General features: G+C 44.0%; 1 protein-coding gene and 1 pseudogene across 1 annotated transcript in view; both read left to right on the top strand.

Annotated features, from left to right (window-relative positions):
* The first annotated feature begins 2,670 nt into the window (after positions 1–2,670).
* The window catches only part of F13A1 (coagulation factor XIII A chain), a 418,063-nt gene continuing 396,961 nt past the window's right edge, over positions 2,671–23,772 (top strand). The window contains exon 1 of the mRNA XM_009450449.5: positions 2,671–2,758. The gene's annotated coding sequence lies outside the window, so the exon portion shown is untranslated. The remainder of the gene's footprint in view (positions 2,759–23,772) is intronic.
* Positions 2,671–23,772, top strand: part of LOC100613846 (snRNA-activating protein complex subunit 5-like) — a 214,219-nt pseudogene continuing 193,117 nt past the window's right edge.

Genomic DNA, 23,772 nt, shown 5'->3' with positions numbered 1-23,772 from the left:
GGAAGGGGCCATGGGAGTGAGGGCTGGCCAGTCGACTTCATCCACTTCATATTAAGTCTGCCCTGTGGCAAAGGAAAAGAAGTCAGCTCTGGGCTTATTGCCATGGACTGGAAGGACTGGAGTCCTTCAGAATGGTGCTCCCCAGAGTGAGAGCCATGGACCAGCAGTGTCAGAGTCACCTGGAGCTTGTAAGAATGCAGATTCTTGGGCCCTATCCTAGACCTACTGGATCAGAACTGAGATCTTCAGGTGGTTCTGATGCATACTAAAGATGCGAGGATCATTACTTTAGAATTATATATCCAATATGATAGCCACTCACCATATATGGCTATTAAAGTTGATTAAAAGGAAACAATTTCTAGTGCTCAATAGCCACATGTGGCTAGTGGCTGTCATAGTGTACACTTAGACATTGAGCATTTCTATCATCAAAGATGCTTCTGCTGGACAGGACTGTTTAGAATACATGCCATCCAGGTGTGCTTCCATCCCAAACTCCTTCCCACTATGGCCAGTTATATGGCTAGCATTATATAGCATATATTCAACTATATCATCAACTATGGCATGATCCCACTTTATCAACATTATCTATTTATATGTGGACCTCTCCAACTATAAACTGTGTGAGTTCCAGGGCCCTGGGTTGTTCATCTTAAAACCTGCAAAGCCTAGCCTTGAGTCTAATACATAATGTTAAGTGTATGTTTGTGCCACAAACACCTAAATGAAATATATCAAGATATGTTAACAAAGGATGCAGAAGTTTTCCTTTCTTCTGTAATTATAATTTATATGTTTATCTTGTGTTATGTAATGCCCTTATTATCAATGCTCTGGTTTGGGGGAGACTAAGTCCACTTGCATTTGATGAAGGCCACTGGCCTCGAGTTTGTACCTTTTGCTCCACTATGACTATTTGGGAAATATACTCTTTGGCAAAATAATCTCTGTCTTTCAGAAGCCCCAGGTTGATCTTGAAATAAATAACACAGGCAGGGAAAAACACTGATAGTGCCATTCACTCAATAACACCAAGATAAGAACCAAATTATTCCACCTACTTAAATCATTTTTATCTAGCTCACAATAGGAAGATAATTTAATTTCAGGAGATTGGAAACATTGATTGAGCGGTGAGTCCCTAAGGCATTTATTAGACAAATGAGACCAATGAAGAAGAAATATGTTTTTCATCTTTAAATTTCCATAAAAGATTTATAGCCAAACTTGGTAGAGTTGACTTTAAAAATATAACAGTTCCCACAAAAGTGGATACTCACAGGACATGGTAGATAAGGATACAGCAGAGGAGCTGACAACAGGTGGCCTTGGGTTTTACGCTGTGTCAGTACCTCTCTTGCCTGCAGTCTTTGGCCTGAAGCCCAAGGTGAAAAAGCCAAGGGGCAGCCATTGCTCCAGTGTGCAAGAGTGTTTCACTTATTCATTATAGCCATGATTATAGGGGGTACCGGCTATGCACGATTTTTTTTCCCTCCAGGAAGAAAGAGATGTAAAAGAATTTTAAAATTTTATTTTAATAAATGTCTCAGGTTGGGCTTAGTGGTGATGAGATCGCAGGGGGATTTGTCTAGTGTATTCCAGCCTTTCCCAGCATCTAATGATAAAAAACAGTGTCAGGTTTCTGCTTTCCCCCCACCCCACTAGGCTGTATTTATACCAATCAAGCCATATCTTCTTGACAATCTCATTCCATTTGACTGTCTTCCAATTCCAGCCACATTTATTTACCTGTATTTTGCTTGCACTGAAAGTGTGGGAATACAGTTAAGGACAACAGGTGGAGAAAGCTGGCTGGGGGCAGGAAGGAGAATCCCAGGCTATATCCAGTCTGGGCCCAGTATGAGACTCCAAAGAGATGAAGCAGAAGAGGACCCCTGGTCAGTACTACTCAGATAGGTCTCCTCGTCCCTGGTCTTGGCAGGAAAGTTTAGGGTTTGCTCATGTGTGGGGCCCTCGGTCAACACCTACCCTGGCTTTAGCCCAGGGGCTTCACTGCTGCTCAAATCTGAGCAAGGAGCCAATTTAGCTGCATTTCCAGAAAGTATCCCCCCTGATTTCAAAGACAGGAATCTGGACCCATTCATAAGTGGTGGGAACTGCAGTAGAAGAGGTGTGGATTTTAGGGACAGGAAGACCTGGTTTTAAAGCCCAGCCTTGCCTCTTAAAGGCTTTAACTGAACTACCTAACCCTCAGTCTCCCCATTTGTAAATGGTGAGGTAGTATAATAATAGTTATTGAAGTTCACAACTTTGAACATCCCCTTCTCAGCAACTGACAGGACTACTAGGCAGAAGATCAACAAGGATATAGAACATCTGAATGGTGCTATCAACCAACTGCATTGATTGACATACATAGAACACCTGCCCAACAACTGCAGAGCACACGCCTTTGAAAACTCCCATAGAATGCTTACCAGGATAGAGCATAATATGGTTTGGTTCTGAGTCCCCACCCAAATCTCATCTCGAGTTGTAATCCCCACCTATCAGGCGAGGAACCAGGTGGGACGTGATTGAATCATGGGGGTGGATTTCCCCCTGCTGTTTTTGTGATACTGAGTGAGTTCTCATGACATCCAGTTGTTTGAAAGTGTGTGGCACATCCCCCTTTTCTCTCTCTCTCTCCTGCGACAGTGTGAAGAAGGTCCTTGCTTCCCCTTCACCTTCTGCCATGATTGTAAGTTTCCTGAGGCCTCCCAGCCATGCTTCCTGTTAAGCCTGTGAAACTGTGAGTCAATCAAACCCTTTTCTTCATAAATTACCCAGTTTCAGGTAGCTCTTTATAGCAGTGTGAAAATGGACTAATACAGAAAATTGGTACCAGAGAAGTGGGGCATTCCTATAAAGATACCTGAAGATGTAGAAGCAATTTTGGAATTGGGTAATGGGCAGAGGTTACAACAATTTGGAGGGCTCAGAAGAAGATACGAAGATGAGGGAAAGTTTGGAACTTCCTAGAGACTTGTTCAATGGTTTTGACCAAAATACTGATAGTGATGAATAGTGAAGTCCAGGCTGAGGTGGTCTCAGATGGAAATGAGGAACTTACTGGGAATTGGAGCAAAGCTCACTCTTGCTATGCTTTAGCAAAGAGACTGGTGGCATGGTGCCCCTGCTCTAGGGATCTGTGGAAAGAAATTTCTAGGCAGTAAAGTGTTCAAGATGTGATCTGGCTGCTTCTAACAGTGTATAGTCATATGTATTCATAAAGAGATGTTCTGAAATTGGAACTTACATTAAAAAGGGAAGCTGAATATAAAAGTTTGGAAACTTTGCAGCCTGACCATGTGGTACAAAAGAAAAAAACATATTTCTGGGGAGAATTCAAGCCAGCTGCAGAGATTTGCGTAAGTAAAGAGGAGCCAAATGTTAACAGCTGAGACAATGGGGAAACTGTCTCCAGGGCATGTCAAGGACCTTAGCATCAGCCCCTCCTATCACAGGCCTGGAGGCCTAGGAAGGGAGAATGGTTTCCTGGGCCAGGTTCAGGGCCCCTCTGCTCTGTGCAGCCTTGGGACATGGCACCCTGTGTCCCAGCCACTCCAGCTCCAGCCATGGCTAAAAAGTGCCAAGGTGCAGTTTGGGCCATTGCTTCAGAGGGTGCAAGCCCCAAGCCTTGGTGGCTTCCATGTAGTGTCAGGCTTGTGGGTGCTCAGAAGGCAAGGGTTGAGGCTTGGGAACCTCTACCTAGATTTCAGAGGACGTATGGAAACACTGGATGTCCAAGTATTAGTTTGCTGCAGGGGCAGAGCCCTCATGGAGAACCTCTACTAGGGCAGTGCAGAGGGGAAATGTGGGGTTGGAACCCACACACACAGTCTCCATTGGGACACTGCCTAGTGGAGCTGTGAGAAGGGGGCCACTGTCCTCCAGACCCCAGAATGGTAGATCCACTAACAGCTTTCACTGTACACCTAGAAAAGATGTAGGCACTCAATGCTAGCCCATGAAAGCAGCCACAGTGGCTGTTCCCTGCAGAGCCACAGAGGTGGAGCTGCCCAAGGCTTTGGAATCCCACCCCTTTCATCAGTGTGACCTGGATGTGAGACATGGAGTCAAAGGAGATTATTTTGGAGCTTTAAGATTTAATGACTGCCCTGCTGGGTTTTGGACTTGCATGGGGCCTGTAGCCCCTTTGTTCTGGCTCATTTCTCTCTCTGCAATGGGAGCATTTACCCAATGCCTGTATCCCCATTGTATCTTGGAAGTAACTAACTTGCTTTTGATTTTACAGGCTCATGTGGAAGGGACTTACCTTGTCTCAGATGAGACTTTGGACTGTGGATTTTGAGTTAATGCTGGGATGAGTTAAGACTTTGGGGGACTGTTGGGAAGGCATGATTGGTTTTGAAATGTGAGAAGAACATGAGATTTGGGAGAGGCCAAGGGTGGAATGATATGGTTCGGCTCTATGTCCCCACCCAAATCTCATCTCAAATTGTAATCCTCACATGTTGTGGGAGGGGCCTGGTGGGACGTGATTGAATCATGGGGGTGGATTTCCCCCTTGCTGTTCTCTTGATAGTGAGTGAGTTCTTGCAAGATCTGGTTGTCTGAAAGTGCGTGACATGTCTCCCTTTGCTCTTTCTCCATCCTGCCACCATGTGAAGGAGGTCCTTACTTCCCCTTCACCTTCTGCCTTAATGTTAAGTTTCCTGAGGCCTTCCAGCCATGCTTTCTGTCAAGCCTGTGGGTCAATTAAACCTCTCTTCATAAATTACCCAGTCTCAGGTATTTCTTTATAGCAGTGTGAAAATGGGCTAATACAGAGCATATCCTAGGCTATAAAATAAACCTAAATAAACATAACATTTAAAAGAGTTGAAATTATACAGAGCATATTCTCTGATCATAATGGAATCGAGGTAGAAATCAATAACAGAATGATAACAGGAAGATCTCTAGATCGGTGGAAATTAAACAACATACTTCTAAATAATCCTAAGGTCAAAGAGAATGTCTCAAAAGAAATTAACAAAAACCTATAGAACTGAAGAAAAATGAAAACACAGATATCGAGAACACCTGAGATGAAGTTAAAGCAGGGCTAAGTGAGAAATTATAGCCCTAAATGTTTACATTATAAATGAGGAAAGGTCTCAAATGAATAACCTACATTCCTACTTCAAGAAATTAGAAAAAGAATAGCAAAATAAACCCAAAGCAAGTATAACAAAGGAAATAAAGATAAGGGCAGAAATCAATGAAATGGAAAATAGGAAAACAATGGGGAAATTATGAAATAAAGAGCTGGTTTTTTGAAAAAAATCAATGACGTTGAAAAATATCTATGATCGAGACCATCCTGGCTAACACGGTGAAACCCCATCTCTACTAAAAATACAAAAAATTAGCCGAGCATGGTGGCAGGCTAGTGTAGTCCCAGCTACTTGGGAGGCTGAGGAAGGACAATCACTTGAACCTGGGAGGCGGAGGTTGCAGTGAGCAGAGATTGCGCCACTGCACTCCAGCCTGGGCAACAGAGTGAGATTTTGTCTCAAAAAAAAAAAAGAAAAGAAAAAGAAAATCTCCATGAAAGTTGACAAAAATAAAAAGAATGAAGGCACCAATCACCAAATTTGGGATGAAACAGAGGATATCCCAACAGATCCTGCAGACATTGAAAAGATAACAAGGGAATACTATTAATAATTATATGCCCATCAATTTGAGAACTTGGAAGAAATAGATCATTTCCTTGAAAATGACAAACTACCAAAACTCAACCAAGGTAAAATACAATAGTCACTCCTTATCTGTGGTTTTGTTTTCTGCTGTTTCAGTCAACTGTGGCTCAAAAATGTTAAATGGAAAACTGCGGAAATAAACAATCTATAAAATTTTGATTGTGTGTCATTCTGAGTAGCATGATGAAATCTCTTACTGTCCTGCTCTTTGCATCCAGGATGTGAATTCTCCCTTTGTCCGGTGTCTTGATGAGTTGCACCATCACCTGTTGGTCATTTAGTAGCTGTTTTCTCAGATTGACTTTTGTGTTATTATAGTACTTGTGTTCCAGTTACCCTTATTTTACTTAATAATGGCCCCAGAGTGCAACAGTGGTGATTTGAATATGCCAAAGAGAAGCCATAAAGTGCTTCCTTTAAAAATGAAATTAAAAAATGAAAGTTCTCAACTTAATAAAGGGAAGAAATAATATACTGAGGCTGCTACAGTAAAAATGAATCTTCTATCCTTGAAATGGTGAAGAATGAAAAAGAAACTCGTGCATAGTATAGATAGGTAGATAGGGTTCAGTACTATCCTAGGTTTCAGGCATCCACTGGGGGACTTGGAACGCATCCCCTGCAGATAAAGAGGAAACACTGTAAATAATCCGAATATCCCTATAACCATTAACAACTTATAATTGAATTTGTACTTAAATCATCCTGAAAAAGAAATGTCTGGGCCCAGATAGTTTCACTGCATCTGTGGGGGGTCCCCAAGACAATCACCAGGTTCAGTGATTCACTAGTAGGGCTCCCAGGGTCCTGCATGTTGTCTCATGCATGTCTGAGATTTATTAATGGTGCAAAGATACAGGGTGGGGTTGGCAAAGGGAAAGGCACGCTGGACAAAGTCTGGGAGACACAAGGTGCAGGTGTTTGAGTCACCTCCCAGTGGAGTCAAACAGGACGTTGAGTTTCTCCAGCAACGAGCTGCACCAGTATGTGTGAAGAGTTGCCTGCCAGGGAAGCTCACCTGAGCCTTGGGTTCGAGGGTTTTTCCTAACCATTGGGCATGTAGGCCCGTAGTGCCTGTGTGACTGACTGACGTCACTGACACTCCAGACACTCACAAGGAAAGCAGTAGTTCAGCATAATCACATTATGCTAGCAGTCTAGGTACAATGAGTCACTCTTATCATTTAGGGAAAGTGTTATATCACCATAGGGAACTACCTTTCCAGCCACATTCTCTCATACCAGCCAAGGGTAAACCTTGCAAGAGACCCTTTGTAAGGACAGCAGTTCCAGATCTGCTATGCTATTTTCTCTACACTGAAGAACTTTACAAACCAACTAAAGAATTAACACCTATTTTACATAATCTCTTCCAGAAAACAGAAGAGAAGGGAATACTTCCCAACTCATCTTTTGAGGCCAGTATTAACTGATACCCAAACCAGACAGTCAATAAAAAAAGAAACTACAAAGCAATATTTCTCATAAACTTAGATGTGAAAATCCTCAACAAAGTATTAGGAAACTGAACCCAATGATGTATAAAAGGAATTATATGCCATGACCAAGGTGGGGTTCATTTCAGGTGTGTGAAGCTGTTTACATTGATTGACTCTCAAATATTGAATCTATTCTATTATAATCAAAAATCATACAATCATATCAATTCATATAGAAAAAGCATTTGACAAATCCCAGCTCTTAGCAAGAGTTGATAAAAACTCTTAGCAAGTTAGGAATAAAGTTGAATTATTTCAACTTGATAAAGAGAATCTATGAAAAACCTATGGCTAACATCATACTTAATAAAGACTGAATACTTTCTAAGATCAGAAAAAGGTCGAGTGTCTGCTTTTATTTATCTTATTCAACATAATGGTGAGAGTTCTAGCCACTGAAATGAGATAAGAAAATGAAGGATAAGGAGTAAAAATGGAAAAGATGAAACTGTCTTTAATTGCAGCTGGCATAATTGTCTATGTAGAAAATCTCAGGGAATCTACAAGAACCAAACTCCTAAGATGAATAAGTGAGTTCAGGCCATGGGATGGAAGATAACACAAAAATTAATCAATTTTCTATATACTAGCAATGAACACTTACAAACTGAACTTAAAAGCAATACCATTTACAATCGTTCTGAAGAAAATGAAATGCTAGGTATAAATGTAACAAAATATGTACAGGATCTGTAGGCTGAAAAATAGAACACACTGATGAAAAAAAGCAAAGAAGTTTATGGACTGAAAAGTTAAGCATGGTAAGATGTTAATTCTACCTAAATTGATCTGCAGTTTTAATAGAATCCCTGTCAAATTCAGCAAGATAATTTTTTAATAGAAACAAACAAGCTTATTCTAAAATGCGTATGGAAAAACAGACTCCAGAATAGGTAAAACAATCTTGACAAAGAACAATACAGAGGAGGACTCAGTCTGTCTGATAGTGTTACTGTATAGCTATGGTAATTACGACTGTGCTATTGGTGGAAGAACAGACACATTGATTAAAGGAGCAGGACAGAAAACCTGGAAATAGATCCACACAAATCTGCCCAAGTGGTTTTTGACAAAGGTACAAGAGCAATTTACTGAAGAAAGGATAGCTTTTCAATAAATGGTGCTGGAGCAATTGGACATCAGTAGATAAAAATAAACTTTGACCTAAAGCTCACACCTTATGTAAACATTAACTTACAATGGATCATGGTCTTAGAGGTAAATGTAAAACTACAAAATTTTCAGAAAAAAAATTAGATAAAATTTTGAGTACTTGAGCTTGCTACCACAAGCACAATCCATGGATGGAAAAATTGACACACTAGACCTCATCAAAATAGAAAACTTTTGCTCTATGAAAGTCCATGTGAAGAGGATGAAAAGACAAGCTGTAGACAGAAAAAATTTGCACACCACATATCTAACAAAGTGTTAGTATCCAAACATAAAGAACTCACAAAACTCAACAGTGAAACATCAATTTAGTTAGAAAATGTGCACAGACATGAAGAGATATTTCACAGAGAAAATACACTTAGAAAGTAAGGATACGGACATGTTCAACGTCATTCGCCATCAGTGCTAAAAACATCACCCAAATGTTCAATAGCAGTTTTGCTTAACCGTCAAATCTTGAATCAGCCCAGATAGACTCTGACAGGTGAATGGTTAAATGTGCTGAAGTGCGTGCAAGCACAAAGGAATGAATTATCGATGCATGAATCAACTTGTACGAACTTGGATGACTCTGCAGGGAGTCATGGGGAGTAAAAAGGTAATCCTGAAAAGTAACAGCCTATATTATGCCATTTTTATAATAGTTTTGAAATGATGAAATTTTAGAAGTGGAGGAGAAATCGGTGTGTGCCAGAGGCTTGGGTTAGGGTGAAGACGTGGGAGGGAGGGGTTGTGGTTATGAAAGGGCAGCTTCGGGGATCCCTGTGGAGGTGGAAGTGTTCAGTATCCTGACTGGTGCCAGATGCGTGAATCCACAGATGATAAAAATGTATAGAACTAAACATACCCCCCCCCCACACACACACGAGTAACAGTAAAACTAGGGAAATCTAAATCTGATTAGTAGATTGTATCTTGGTTGTCATAGTTTTGAAAAATGTTACTTTGGAGGAAGCTGGATAAAGCACATATGAGACTCTTGGTTATTGACTAATAATCCTTAAAGCAAGTAAGTATTGATTAGTAACACTCTCTATTGATTTCTTTCTTATGGTTATTGACTAATAATCCGTAAAGCAAGTAAGTATCGATTAGTAACACTCTCTATTGATTTCTTTGTTATAAACGTATGTGGATCTACAATTATCTCAATAAAATTTTTAATTAAAAAGCAAGAACACCCAGCCTTTCCTAATGAAATGTTGTATTTGGGTAACTCTAACAAGATTCCTGCTTCTGCAAGGACAGACGATGCCCTAAGCCCTGCGTTTGGGGGTAGAGGATCTTTCCAGTGCCTTCCATGAGGGGTTTAGCCACAGGGTGCCCCTGTGGCCGTGCCGCCGATCCCAGTCGGGCACTCCTGGCCAAAGTTAAATTTCTTTTCTTTCCAAAAGTTAATGAACGAAAAACAGTTTCTCCTCGCTTGACATCTGTGACATCGTTATTGTATTCCAAATCTTTATGGAAGAAGAAAATAAGCAGTTTGATAAGTTGTGTGGAATATACCAGAAAACATGAGGGACTGAGCCCCCTGGCTCAGGCAGATGTTAGTAGGGGGCCCTCTAGTGGCTCCCTGGCTGGTCTGCAGCTTCCCACAAGGCTCCTGGAATTAGAGCCACCTGTGGGAGACCCAGATAAGGAGAAACTGAGAGACCTTTTCATGGCAGCTCCCACCTGAGCCCACATGTAGAGGTAGTAGGCTGGGGCAACCAGGGTGAGTCAAAGGGCAGGTTTCTTTGGCTTAGTTCGTCCATAGCACCTGGGATCTGTGTGAACTGCTGCAGCACTGGTCTGACTGGGCACACACAGACCCTGGGGTACTGGGATAATTTTCCACAGTTAGGCAACATGGTAGAAATCAGAATCAATGAAATAGTGCTGTTGCAGATTAGAGCTATCTACTTCACCCAGTTCACTGTGGCAATCCTTCTAACTTTGGAGAAGAACATCTGATGAAACACACTGACGTTCTTGAGCAATATATTTATTGGCCATATGGCAGAGCTTACTGTTGTTGGAAATAATGCATTGCAAAGGACCGAGGAAGGGGCAGATGGGGTGGAGGGGGGAAACCTGCTTTAGTACAGAGGGCAAATAAAGGATCTGGCCCAGAAAAGAACTCTTATTATTTTCTGTTTCGGACAATCATCCAAATGCCTCTGAAGGCACAATTCTCCCTTTACCTATTTTGGTACATTCTGGGACAGTCATCCCAGGATGCTATTTTGGCCATAGAAAGCCAGATGGACCTGCCAGAGCACAGAGGGGTGGCGATGTTAGAAGGGAGACTATGAGTCACTCAAAGTTTCCTCAGGAACAGTTAGGAGTGCTCACAGAGAGGAACCCCCAGAACTGGTGTTTTCTAACAGCATGGGAGTAGCCGGCTGCGTCCGTGTGTGGGCTGGATTCTGGAGTTATTCTGCTGAATGAATCATGATTAGTGCACTATAAGTTTGAAGCTCAGACCAAATAGTTCATGAACTTTAATGCAAAAGTATTGTGGAATTACATTTTTCAGGGAAGCACTCAGTGGGAACCATGTTCTACCAAGAGCAAGGATTGTGTGGAAGCTTAAAGAGCATGAGCCTTGGTCTCTGTCACCAGAATCTTACAGTGTAGTTGCAGGGGGGTCATGTACAAAAAAAGAGTCAACTCTAGATTTAGGGGGGGTAGAGAGGCATGTTTTGTAGTGGGAGACAAATTGTTAAGCTGAGAAGAGAGAAAAGAGCCATTCAGATGGGTAATGTCTTGAGCAAAGGTGCAAAGGCAGTAACAGCATTGGCTACAAGTGACAAGCCCGGCATGGTGGCTTACCCTGATTGGAGGATTATTTTTCTCTCATAAGCCAGCATCTTGAGGTAGGAAACCCAGGATTGGTATAGTGGCTCCATGATGCCATCGGGGCACTAGTCTCCTTTTACCTTTCTGCTCATCCCTCCTAGGTATGAGGCTTTCGTCCTAAAAGTGTATAGCCTTATGTTCACAAAAGGGCCGGTAACCCCAGCCTAGCAGGGGAGCCTCCATTCCATGCTAGAAGAAGCAGGGCACAACGGGCCAAGGCACAGACCAGTGGAGTCTGCCCCCTTTTAGAAAGCCTTTGTAGAGAGAAGCATCACCTGGAGACTTCTCGCAGAGATGTGCTGCGTGGTCTTCCCCACCCACACAAGCTGAAAGGACTAGATGCGCGCATTACCACCAGAACAAAATAGAGGCTCTGCTGCTACAGAGGATGCAGAGATTGGGCGGCGAGCAGGCACAGGCAGGAAAGGGCAAGGCAGGTTTGGGCAGGGGGCGGATGTCTCTACAACAGTTTGTGTGGTACAGTTAATTGTTTACCATCCTCTTGCAGACTTCTTTTTATTACAGCAGGAAACTGGTACATAACATACGGGTTACACTTTATTGATCAGAAGCTTTGGATGGCTACTGCTGTACCCTTTCCACTTTCCCCAATCAGCTGTGGCCCCTCTTGGCTGGAATGCACCCTCAAATATTTGCAATTTGCACCAGCTTGGGTGCTGTCCTTCACAGTCTCATGAACTTTGGGCAAAGGCCCTGATTGTATCTCAGCTGAGTCTGACAGGTCCTGGTTTATTGACGCTCAGACCTCAGCTCACTGCAATATTTTCCACTGCTTCAAGTACTTCTGGGAGGTGGTGGGAGCATTTTCAAATGTGCTTATGAATAAAATTATTTCAATAATCTGTACACTGCCACGATGGGCTGCAGCCTGCACGCTGTGCTTCCGAGCAGCCAGCACATTGCAACCCAGCCTTGCTCTGCTGTGTGCAGTAGCTCTTTCTGCCTCCATGGTGGCCAACCCAAAACTTGAGCCACCAGAGTTCTATGGATGTCACTGTCTACACTTCTGCTCCACAGTGGTAGTGATGATGCAGCTCTCTTTCAGTCTTATTTACATCCCTGTTGTCCAGGACTCAGACCTGTATCCAGTTAATTATATTGGAGACGATTTAACCATGAATCACAATTTCTCTCTGATGACCAAGGTTGTTATTATGAACTCAATATCAGTGAACCTGGTTCCTTCCCCACTTAGCTTTCTTCTGAGAAATCCTTCAGTGATTCTGGAATGTAGACCTCAACCTCTGTAGTGTGTAGTGGAAGGTTTTTGGATCACGCTAACATCTCTGTTGTACAGGAAAGCGAAATCATTTCGAGTTAACCTATTCTCTTACTCAGTAACTATTTTTAGTTGGTTCCAGGTACTCATCCTCATATTAGGCACATGAAGAGGATACTAGCATAAGTAAATGTGATCATTGGCCTCAAAAAGCTAAGAGATTAGGGTCATTGTCCTCTCTACTTGTTCTTTTCTATGTCTTCTTTGCGTCTAATTTGTTCTTCTCCCTGAGACTATAGGGAAATATATTGTTGAATTTGGAAGCTTCTTAGTTACCACAAAGTAGCCCCCTTTCAACTTCTCCGTGCTTGAAAATGTGGGGTCAGTCATGTCTCCACTCTTTTCTCGAACCCTCCCCTCTCCATCTTCAGATCCTTTTGAGTTTTCCTTTGGACTTTCTCCAAACCCCAAGCCACTACCCCAATTCTTAATTTCATTGTTGAATTGTTGCATTAAATCCTGTCTGGCCTTCTTTCTCCACCTCTATAACCTTTCTCTTTCCCAGATCATTTTATATAAAGCTCTACACAATTCTCTTAAACGGTTCTCATCTGGACTTCAAGGCCCCTCCCTAATTTCTCCCTACCCCAGTTTGTTTGTTTATTTATTTATTTTTGAGACAGAGTCTTCCTCTGTCACCCAGGCTGGAGTGCAGTGGTGCGATCTCGGCTCACTGCAACCTCCACCTCCCGGGTTCAAGTGATTCTCCTGCCTCACCTGGTTAAATTTTTCCTGTATTTTTAGTAGAGACGGGGTTTCTCCATGTTGGTCGGGCTGGTCTCGAATTCCTGGCCTCAAGCGAACCACCTGCCTCAGCCTCCGAAAGTGCTGGGATTACAGGTGTGAGCCACCTCGCCCAGCGGTTTTGTTTTTTTTTTTTTTTTTTTTTTTGAGACAGAGTCTTCCTCTGTCACCCAGGCTGGAGTGCAGTGGTGCGATCTCGGCTCACTGCAACCTCCACCTCTTGGGTTCAAGCGATTCTCTGCCTCAGCCTCCTGAGTAGCTGGGATTACAGGTGCGCACCACCACGCCTGGCTAACTTTTGTATTTTTAGTACAGTTGGAGTTTCGCCATGTTGGCCAGGCTGGTCTCAAACTCCTGACCTCAGGTGATCCAACCACCTCGGCCTCCCAAAGTGTTGGGATTACAGGCGTGAGCCACTGTGCCTGGCCTTCATTTTTTAAATTCCTCTTGCTCCATCCATGCCCATTCTTGCCTTTGGCATATTTCAGGCCCTTCCCTTTGCTGTCCTGTGTGTCCATATTTTCATATGCTGTCCATTCTCTTCCCTTTCTACTAAAACTTGTCCTTTGACTCCTACTAAGCCCAGCTTGGAACACCATTCCCATGACTTCTCCTGCCTAGTAACTTCTCCAGTCCCCTTTCTTCCTTGACCTCAGCACAAGAATGACATTTGAAGAATATTATTGTGTATGTGTTAAGCTGTGACTTTTTTTTTTTTTTGAGACGGAGTCTGGCTCTGTCGCCCAGGCTGGAATGCAGTGGCGCGATCTCAGCTCACTGCAAGCTCCACCTCCTGGGTTCATGCCCTAAGCTGTGACTTTTGCAGATATGTTTAGCTTTGCTTGCCCATGGCTGTTCTTTCCTGCATAGGAGAAATTAAATGTATTTCCCATTCATTTTCTGTCTCATGCTGTACTTGGCACAGTACATTGACCTCAGCAGCCTTCCGATTATTATTGATTGACTGAATGAAAGGTCTGACACAGTCGAAACAGCCTAACCCCTTTCATTCTGTTTCCTCTGTGAGTTATTTCCGTTAGTGAAAACATAATGGCTATTTCGTTGTGGGTTCACCTCCCTTAAAGAATTAACTTCACACGGAGAAAAGATTTGTTACGTGACCACCCGGGATACCTCCCTCTCTGTTATGGATTGAGTGTTTGCATCCCCCCAGCTCGAAATCCATATGTTGAAATCCTCACCCCCAATATGATGGCCTTAGGAGGAAAGGCCTTTGGGAGGTAAATAGGGTGGAGCTTTCGTGAATGGGATTAGTGTCCCTATAAAAGGAACCCCGGAAACCTCTCGCCCTCTTTTGGCTATGTGAGGGAACTAGGAGAAGTTGGTCATCTGCAACCCACAAGAGAGCCCTACCCAGAACCCAACCATGCTGGCATCCTGACTTCAGACTTCCACACCCCAGAACTGAGAAATAAGTTTCTGTTGTTCATGGCAACTACTTTAGGGTTCTTTGTTAAACTAGCCTGAACTAAGACACCCTGTTCACAATCGCCTTAAAGTAAATGTTCTTAACAGCCCAGGGTAACAGAGTGGGTAGAACTCAGCAAAACCCATTGCTCTTATTAGAATCATGGCCTACATATGCTTGGCGATGGGTTTATGATGGTGAATTAGTAAAGGGATTTCCATAAATAGCACATACTAAAATGACACACTATAACCAAAACAACACAAGGAAATGTGTCAGGATAGGATGCCTTATATTTTAGTAACACACATGCCCAAATCTCAAGGCTTTAAAGCAATAACCATTTATTTTTCAACCACCCAAAGTTCACTGAATGATGGGTGACTCCTAGTGTAACCTTCCCCCATGTGGTAACTCAACAATTCAAGGTGCTGTCACCACCTCGTGATTCTCCTCCACATAGGAGACTCTCATCTCAACAATCACCGTGGCTGCGGGGACAGAGCTGAAAAGTTGGGCACTGGCTCTAAAATGCTTTGGCTCAGAATGGACACACATCACTTCGCTCACTGTGTGTTGACTAGGATAAGTCACATGGCCCTACTCAACTGTAGGAGGTGAGGCATTTGGTGAGCAGTAAGTTCTCTGTTGAGATACCATTTAGCTTCAAAGAGTTAACACAGATTTCAAAGTCACCTAACTACCAATCGTGGCATGGCTGACAGATTGAAATGACACCATCCATGTATCCTTTCAAAACAGTGTTGGTAACCACAACTGCTCACCCAAAGAATAAGTGGACTTAAATTTATGGTAAAGAAAATGGCTAAAGATGATCACAGTTAGCTTCTTGCTCAGTCAACTCTTCCTTCCATAAATAAATCATACCGCTCAGTGCTGTCAAGCTTTGCTTTACCCTGACAGTAATGACATGTTCTTTTCATCATTACTATAAATTTGGGTATATAATCAATGTTTTATGAGAAGTGGAAGATTTTAAGGAGTGAGAGTTTTTCTCATTTATGAAGTAAAAATTTTCTTGAATTTTATATACAATAATTTGTAGAAACATTTGTATTGTATATAAGTTTATATTTATTGAATGTGAGGCATAGGTTTACATGTACATCATTAAAAGCAATTATATAACTCCCTACGTTTTAAAACCTCAAACTGTAGAGCCCTGTCTCCTGCCTCCTTCCAGATCCTCACTCCCTGTTTTAACTGGTCAGCTGTTTTCTTTAGGATACACTTTCAAACATTAAAAGCAAGAAAACACCTAAGCTGTGATTTCTTGATTCTCTCCCAGCTAGGTGTGAACTAATGTGTTGACTTCCTAGATCTCAACTTGCCCTACCTCCTGCACATACCCTCTCCTACTTGACCCATCACCCCAATAAAATTATACTTAATATCTGGTAAACGAATATTCAGAATTAATATTATGACCGCAGAAACATTGTTCACAACACAACCAAGTAGTGTACTGTGATTATGTTTCCTTATTGTAAGACTTTTGTTTTTCCCAGAGTTTATAATTGACTTCTTTTTCCATTTTTATTGCTCTCTTAGTTTGTATCATTATCAATAATTCATTCCCATTTTCCCAGATGCTTTCCTCTCAGTACATTCAGCTCCATTTACCCATTTCATCTTTTAGGAGAGATTCTATAGAAGGCTTTTGTGGCTTGCCCTACTACCCTCTCCTTTTTACCATCAGGGCTGGAAGATTGCAAACTGCATTTAACAGACCCTCTTCCCACCTGGGTTCTGGTTAGGTCCGCCAATTGGAGGAATTCCCAGCAATTAGAAAGTGTAAAAGATAGAAACCATTATTTTTCTGGTAGGCCCTCTCTTAGCAAATGTCAGTGACTCCAACTCAGCATAGAAGGTGACTGTTGGCTCCTGCGACTGTGCCAGTGTGTCTTCACTAACAACAGCAGCTATAGGCTCCTGCCTGGGTTGCCAGCACATGACTACAAAGTCTTGGAGCTGCCGAGCAACAGTGCAGGGACCGGGTTGTATGGGCTCACCTGAGCACTGGATCCTGTAAAAGTGGTAGCAGCTTTCTGCAGTTCAGGATTTCTGGAAACACCACATTTTCCTTGTTTTTCCAGTTTTAATAAGAATTTGGTAACCAAATTTCCTATATGAAATCTCTTCCGCTTTGAAATACTTACAGTGGTGTCTGCTTTCTTCCTTGGAAATGGATGAATCCAGCCATGGCCAGGCCTGCTGCCCTGACCCCTTGTCATGGAAGAGCAAGAAATAAAACCCACAAATCACTAGGTTGGTGACTGGTTCCATAATAAATCTCTTTAGACCAGGATTCTTGGATCACAATACAACGGGAGCTACATTTTGAAAATGTTCTAGTAGCCACATTTTTAAAAAGTAAAAAGAAACTGGTAAACTTAATTTTAATAAAGCATTATTTAACCAAATAAATCCAAAACATCACTACAACATGTATTCAACATAATGCAATGGTTAATGACCTACTTGACATTGTTTTTTATGTGAAATCTGATGTGTAGTTTACACTGGCAGCACAACTGCATCAAACGAGCCAGATCTAGGTCTGAACAGTCACATGTGGTAAGGCTTCTGTAGAACATGGCTTTAAATCCTCAGGGCTGACATGGCATCCTCGCCTTCCACCTACTTTAAAACAGCCTGCAAGGCAGTGTGTGACCTATGGTTTTAACGCTGATGAGGATTCCTCATGGCATGGGTTGCTGGGAACCCTGAATCACAAGGTATAAAGCAGGGACCGAAGGACTGTGCCCACTGCAGCAACCCCCCACTGGGTTTAATGCTCTCCGGTTGCCACCCTGAAATTTTTAAAGACTTTTTGCGGGGTCTTGCTCTGTCATCCAGGCTGGAGTGCAGTGACATGATGTCTTACACCTCATCTGGCTGAGACTCACTAGAGAAGGTCACTAGTTAGAACTAGAGAAGGGGCTGGGCACAGTGGCTCAGGCCAGCACTTTGGGAGGCTGAGGCAGGAGGATTGCTTGAGCCCAGGAGTTTGAGACCAGGCTGGGCAACACAGTGAGACATTTTCTCTACAAAATAAAAATTTAAAAAATTATCTGGGCATGGTGGCACGTCCCTGTAGTCTCAGTTATTCAGGAGGCTGAGGTGGTAGGATCGTTGAAGTCCAGGAGTTCAAGGCTGCAATGAGCTAGAATTGAACAGAGTGAGACCCTGTTTCTAAAAAAAATTAATAAAGAACTAGAAAAGGTTCACTGCAGCGTTAACTCCTGGGCTCAAACAATCCTTCCCAGTAGCTGAGACTACAGACATGAGCCACCATGCCCGGCTAATTTTTTTTTTTTTTTTTAAGAGACAGGGTCTCACTATGTTGCCCAGGCTGGTCTTGAACTCCTGGACTCAAGCCATCCTCCCGCCTCAAGCCAATCTCCCAAGTGGCTCGAATTACAGGTGCATTGCACTGACCCCAGCTTCTTCAAGATAGACGGAGTCTTCCTCTGTCACCAGACTGGAGTGCAGTGGTGCGATCTCAGCTCACTGCAATCTCTGCCTCCTGGGTTCAAGTGATTCTCCCGTCTCAGCCTCTGGAGTAGCTGGGACTACAGGCACATCCTACCACGCCCAGCTAATTTTTTTTATTTTTAGTAGAGACGGTGTTTCATCATGTTGGCCAGGATGGTCTCGATCTCTTGACCTTGTGATCCATCTGCCTCGGCCTCCCAAAGTGCTGGGATTACAGGTGTGAGCCACCGCGCCCAGCCAAAATTCTTAAACAGAGAACTCCACATCATCATTTTTCACTGAGTCTCAAATTACGTAGCTGACTTGGCCTCTTGGGCTAATGTTGTAGTTTTCCTTCTTTCTAAAAATTGCCCTTTTGCCTTTTTATTGTACTTTCTGGAAGGCTTCACTAAATTTCTATTCTAACTCTTCTTTTGAAACTTTCATTGTTGCTATCATATTTTTTAATTTCTAATAGGATTTTTCCACCTCCTGAATATTCCTTTTCTTGCGGCATCCTTTTTTCATGTGTGCAATATTTTTTATTCATTCTTCTGAGAATGTTAATGATAGTTTCTTGAAGTTTCCTTTTGCTTCTATTTTGAGTTTTTTTTTTCCTGCTTTGTTTGGGCTTCATATTTTATGTTAGAGATAAAAGCAGATGCATTTGGTTTGGAAAGACAAAGGATTTTTCCCTGTTGAAGTAACGTAGAATGAAAAAATAAGGTGATACAAACATTTTAAGGGCAAAAGAGGCAACATTGAGGAAACTGACATGAGGCCAACTTCAACTCTGTAAAGTAGACGTTGTTTCTCAAATTGTGAGATACTGTAAGGGCAAGAGCTAAAAATTAGAAGGAAACATTTGGAATATCTGCAATGCAGGAATCAACAAATGCTGAAAACTGTGAGTTGCAGTGAGGGCTCCTCTGAAGTCCCACAGCCTAAATTTGCAGCTGGTCCAATTGGCATAGTTTGGTGACATTCTCTAGTTAGTCTTGGCCAGATGGGGTAAAGACAAAAAAGCAACTGCAGGGTGCTGGGCAAGTCAAGGTAAAAGGCAAAGAGTAGAGAGACAGCTGAGGGGTCCGAGGTGCTGCAGCGCCCTGGCGGGAGGCCAGCCACAGGCTGGGGTAGTAAGGGAATAAAAGGATGTCTGAGGGACAGAGGGGCAACTCTGGTGAGGATCAGTGTCCCGGGAATTTTTCAGGCAGTCTGGAGTCTGCTTTCAGTCCTGAAGGAATGCATGAGCTGGTGGAGGCCATGACAGCATAGGAATGTAAAACAGTTCCACATCCTGTTGGAATCAAGAGGCATGCATTCACATCCTGTCTTGGTGGGACCTGGTAAAGTCAGGTAGTCAGGCTGGGAATCAAAGAGATTGGATTTTTTATGTCCTATGTCTCCCTAGCTTCAAATCCACCCTCTCTAGAATAGATTGCAAAAAGGGGAATTTCCGTTACAGCATATAGAATTCGTCCTATGAAGAAACCCCCTCGCTCAGTGACTTACACGAAAAACTGGGGTATAAAACACCCATAACATCTGGCCTGCTGCAGAGCTGGCTTCAGGAACAATTGTGGACCATTACATCACTCTCTCCGGTCTGCAGGCATTGGCGGGTATATGCGGATCATAACCACCAGATGGCGCTGTTGGCCTAAGCTCCAGCACAGTCCACAGCCTGGAGGTCCTGGGAAAGCCTGACCTGAATCTAAAACTTCTCTAAACTCCCTAATTTGATTCAAAAGCAAAACAGTAGAAAAATTCTGCACATCCCAGCGAGGTCAGAGCATAGCATCTGCGTGGCCCGTAGGCAAGTCATCGGTGGTTATTTAAAGCTCGAGTTTAAGAAAATGACTTCACAATGCAGAGAACTGGGGAGCCGGCGCTGGTCCCTCAGTCCCCGACATGGAATGCTCCTGCACCCGCAGCGGAGTGGCTGGCAGCGCCGCATGGAGGTGGCGAGCTCCAGGTCTCACGCAGCGTCTGTCTGTGCAGTGCCCAGATGGCAGGGGCTGTAGAGGCCTCTAGAAACCTGCGGCTCGGTTGCATTTCTCCAACCTGCCATCCGCCCTCACCACCCCAGCTCCAGGCCGCCGCTCTTGCTGGCTCTGGCCACCGCCAAAGCCCTAGGGACGGTGCGCTCTGGCTGCGCGGTGGCCGCGGGAGCTGGTGGCAAGGGACTAGGTCCTAGGGGGAGAGACTTATTTAGTCTCGCAGGGCCGGCCTCTTTGCATACTCGGGGTCCCGGGAGCTCAGCGTGTGCTTCCCACGGGTGTTTTCGAGAATAACGTGGCTTTCAGCCACGCCAAGCCCCTCGCGGCTGGGCGGTGCGTGAGTTCCCAGGTGCGCGCTTCAGGATTGGAGGCGCCGGCCGGAGCAGGGCGTGCTGGATTCCAAGAGTACGTGCTAAGCAGAAAGACCTGAGCCCGAGTGCCGGGGCCTCCATCTCGGTGGCCTCCAGTCTCGTGGCCCACTTCCTACGTGCGCCTGGCTCAGGCGCGCGGCTCTCCCGGCTGGCGGGTGCACGGCCTCCCCTCTGCGGCTGCGGCTGCGGTTGCGGTGGCTTCACTGCGGCTGGTTCCTGCCAGGTCATCTGCTTTGCGCCCATCTAGGCCGCGGACAGGCAGAGGCTGATTAATTTTTCATGGCGATTCACCCGGCTGTCCATCCGAAGGCAGCTTCTGGGGCAGGAGCTGTTAAGGAACCGACTGTGCCAGGGGCTGCCCTTCCTCCGGCCGCACTCATTACTGACCTGGGAGGGAGACTCGGGTTTTTCTCCCCAGTGAGCTGTTTTGTGCCTTTTGGCCTCCTTTGATTTCCCAAGCAAAGCTGGGGGGCTGGGAATTCCAAGGATGAGGGCCAGGAAAGGCTGAGGGTGGAAGGGCGCCTGTTCAGTTTAATCGCATTTGTGGAAGGCCCCCCCCTGAGCTCAGCCTGGAGAAGGAGCTTGGGGATGGTCACATCCTTGTCCCAGGAGCTCGCGGGCTCCCGGGGAGATGGGACTCGCAGAGTGGGGGTGAAAGAGTTGACTGACAGTGTGGGAATGTATGTACCAAGGGCCAGTGTAGTGGGACCCAGTGTAGAGGAGTCGGGGCTCCAAGAACGAGCCAGTGGAGTGAGCGAGGAAAGGTAGTGAAGGAAAATGAAACGAACCGCCGGGCGCGGTGGCTCACGCCTGTAATCCCAACACTGGGAGGCTGAGGCGGGTGGATCATTTGAGCTCAGGAGCTGGAGACCAGCCTGGCCAACGTGGTGAGCCCTCATCTCTACTAAAAATACAAGAAGTAGCTGGGCGTGGTTTTGGAGTGGGGACTGGTGTTTTCTTAAAGTTTCCCCTTCCCTCCCCCATTACATAAAAATTTCAAAATTTACAGATACATATAGAGAAATCGCTATGCAGACGAAAACACTGGGATTTGTGTGTGTGTGTGTGTGTGTGTGTGTGTGTGTGGAGGGCGGGGAGTTCTATCCAGGTATTTTCCATGTGGATAATTTTTACCTAATTGTATTTTAAACATATATATACAGCGTACGTAGTGTTGTGTTAAACATTGTGTGTTTAGGCATTTAGAAAATATGATTTTTCATTATAAAAGTAGTAGATGTTCTTCTCAATTTTTGGAAAATAAGGAAATATATGAAAACAAAAATTAAATATTACCCAGATTCTAAATACATAATAATCCTTTTGGTATGTTTCCTTAAACTATTTTTTTCTGTGGGTGTTTAATTTAGTTGAGACCATATGCTATTTGCTAATTTCTAAACATGGTCAGTATAGAAACATCGTTAGATAGAAGGCTAAATGAGAGAGGTTTCTTCTTTTTTGTTTTTTTGAGACAGTCTCACTCTGTCACCCAGGCTGGAGTGCAATGGTGCGATCTGGGCTCACTGCAACCTCTGCCCCTCTGCCTCGCGGGTTCAAGCAATTCTTCTGCCCCTGCCTCCTGAGTAGCTGGGATTACAGGTGCCCACCACGCCTGGCTAATTTTTGTATTTTTAGTAGAGACGGGGTTTCACCATGTTGGTCAGGCTGGTCTGGAATTCCTGACCTCGTGATCCGCCCACCTCGGCCTACCGAGAGAGGTTTCTTAATCTCAGTGCTTCCCAGGGCTCCATGACACAATATCTCCCTCTGCACCACTTCACCCCAACACTTGTGGAAGAGCCAGGGAGGGCTTGGAACAAACACTCTAAAACCACCTCCCAAACCCCTCCTCACAAATAATCCCTGCACCCAGCTGCCCACTGGCCCCTGCCCTCTGGTTGTGGTGAGGGCTTGGGAGCTGTGAGATCCCTTCTCAGCCACCTCTGCAGAACATCTGTGCAGACATTGCTTTGTATATGATCTCAGTCTTTTTAGTATATTGTTTGAAACATTAATTTAATTAATGTCCAATTAATTTAATTTAATTTTCACGAAGGAACAAAGGTAGGGCCCACATTGGAGTTATCCTCTGAATCATCGAGTGCAAAAAGAGTATGGCTGGCTGGGCTCGGTGGCTCATGCCTGTAATCCCAGCACTTTGGGAGGATCACCTGAGGTCAGGAGTTCGAGACCAGCCTGGCCAACATGGTGAAATCCCATCTCTACTAAAAATACAAAATTAGCTGGTGTGGTGGTGCATGCCTGTAATCCCAGCTACTTGGGAGGCTGAGGCAGGAGAATTGCTTGAACCTGAAAGGCACAGGTTGCTGTGAGCTGAGATGGCGCCATTGCACTCCAGCCTGGGCAACAAGAGCAAAACTCTGTCTCCAGGGGGGGAAAAAAAAAAGAATATGGAACCACATCTACAGAATTTTGAGGATAAAGTGTTTGTGAACCAAACATTTTTGTTCTATGTCAAATTATCTTTCACATTTAAAGCAAAGAGAAAACATGTTCATTATATAAGAAAAATGCCACCTAGTACATTTTTTGAAAAAAACAAAAACAAAAACAAAACCTCAAAAAACTTAAAGGGGATTTCCATTTCTGGCTGTGAGGGAGTATTTTGTACCAGAATAACCCTCCTGCTGAAGAACTGTGAAAACCAAACCAAATAAAATGTAATAGAGTAGTCTGAGAACATCAAAGAGCAACCAAGGTTGCTGGAATCCAAGGGCCAAGATGTTCGAAAGGAGACAAGTGCATTGAAGTCAGTTCTTTCTTTGCAGCTGTTTTTGTCCCCCGGGAGCATTCGCTGATTCAGGTCCTGTCATGGGGTGTGAAACCCAGACAGAAAGTGGCAGCTCATAGCTTGCCACAGTCAAAAAAATGGGAATTCAGGATACAAAGTTGTCAGGACTTGATGGGCCATGAACACAGAGAAAAGGGAACCAGGGAAAATTGAGTCTTCGTGCGATTTCTCTTCAAACCATTTCCTGATGTCTAAGCTGTGCGTGTGAACAATGCAATGCCCAGAAACCAAACAGAAGCAGCTGCTAAGAGGCTGGAGAGCTAAGCCAAGATGCTGGCACGCTGGTGGTGCTGGGTGGACGTAACTGTCAGTTCAGGCACAAAGGAGCAGGCGCCCTGTAAGCACCTCAGGTTGTCAGCTGAGACCCAGGAGACCAAGTGGC

This window comes from Pan troglodytes, chromosome 5, assembly GCF_028858775.2.
Source record: "Pan troglodytes isolate AG18354 chromosome 5, NHGRI_mPanTro3-v2.0_pri, whole genome shotgun sequence".
NCBI lineage: Eukaryota > Metazoa > Chordata > Mammalia > Primates > Hominidae > Pan > Pan troglodytes.
The sequence above is the reverse complement of the archived record's forward strand: the minus strand, read 5'-3'. Positions and strand labels throughout refer to the sequence as shown.